The following is a 1,276-nucleotide window of genomic DNA, read 5'->3' as shown; positions in this document are numbered from 1 at the left end:
GGTTCTGCTTCTATCCACTTTGTGAAGTAATCTATTCCCACGATTAAGTATTTAACTTGCCCTGGTGCTTGGGGAAAAGGACCTAACAGATCCATCCCCCATTTTGCGAAAGGCCAGGGGGAAGTTATACTAATGAGCTCTTCTGGTGGAGCCACGTGGAAATTTGCATGCATTTGGCATGGCTGACATTTTTTCACAAAGTCTGTGGCATCTTTCTGCAAGGTTGGCCAATAGAATCCTGCTCGGATCACTTTTCTGGCCAGCGACCTTGCTCCGAGATGGTTTCCGCAGATCCCACTGTGTACTTCTTCCAACACCTCGGTGGTTCTTGAGGTCGGTACGCACTTCAGCAATGGTGTTGATATCCCTCTTTTGTAAAGGATATTTCTCACCAAAGTATAATGTTGTGCTTCCTTTCGGATCTTTTTAGCCTCCTTTTCCTCTTTGGGGAGGATGTCGAATTTCAGGTATTCGACTAAGGGATTCATCCATCCGAGGTTCAGGCCGACTACCTCAAGTACCTCTCGTTCATCTTCTGCTTTTGATACCGAGGGCGCTTGGAGGGTTTCTTGAATCAGGCTTCTGTTGTTCCCCCGGGTTTGGTACTTGCTAACTTGGATAGGGCGTCAGCTCTGCTATTTAGATCCCGAGTTATATGCTTGACCTCGGTTTCCGCAAAGTGCCCTAGGTGTTCCAAGATTTTTTCCAAGTATTTCTTCATATTGGGGTCCTTTGCCTGACATTCCCCGCTTATTTGGGAAGTCACCACTTGTGAGTCGCTGTAGATTGTCACCTTTGCGGCGCCAACCTCTTCTGCTAATTTTAATCCTGCAATCAAGGCTTCATATTCTGCCTGATTGTTTGAAGCCAGAAATTCAAATTTTAAGGAAACCTCTATCTAGGTTCCTTTTCCATCTACCAATATTATGCCTGCGCCGCTCCCTGTTTTGTTGGAGGATCCGTCTACATATAGTTCCCATGTAGTCGGTTTTTCCTCTTGTTCACCTGCGTATTCTGCAATGAAGTCGGCGAGGCACTGGGCTTTAATTGCAGTCCAAGTTTCGTATCTCAAATCAAACTCGGAGAGCTCTATCGCCCATTGAACCATTCTCCCTGCAACATCCGTCTTTTGAAGGATTTGCTTCATGGGCTGGTTCGTACGAACTCTTATCGTATGAGCCTGGAAGTAAGGTCGTAGCCTCCGTGAGGCTATCACTAAGGAGTAGGCAAACTTCTCTAGTTTACGGTACCTTAGCTCAGGACCTTGTAGAACCTT

The 1,276-nt window shown here is 46.3% G+C and overlaps 1 protein-coding gene across 1 annotated transcript in view; it reads left to right on the top strand.

Moving 5' to 3' along the window:
* The window catches only part of LOC107472613 (very-long-chain aldehyde decarbonylase CER1), a gene marked incomplete in the record, with an annotated part of 18,792 nt that overhangs the window by 11,113 nt on the left and 6,403 nt on the right, over positions 1–1,276 (top strand).

The sequence above is a fragment of the Arachis duranensis genome, chromosome 2, assembly GCF_000817695.3.
Source record: "Arachis duranensis cultivar V14167 chromosome 2, aradu.V14167.gnm2.J7QH, whole genome shotgun sequence".
Taxonomy (NCBI): domain Eukaryota; kingdom Viridiplantae; phylum Streptophyta; class Magnoliopsida; order Fabales; family Fabaceae; genus Arachis; species Arachis duranensis.
This window is presented reverse-complemented; position numbering and strand designations above follow the sequence as displayed.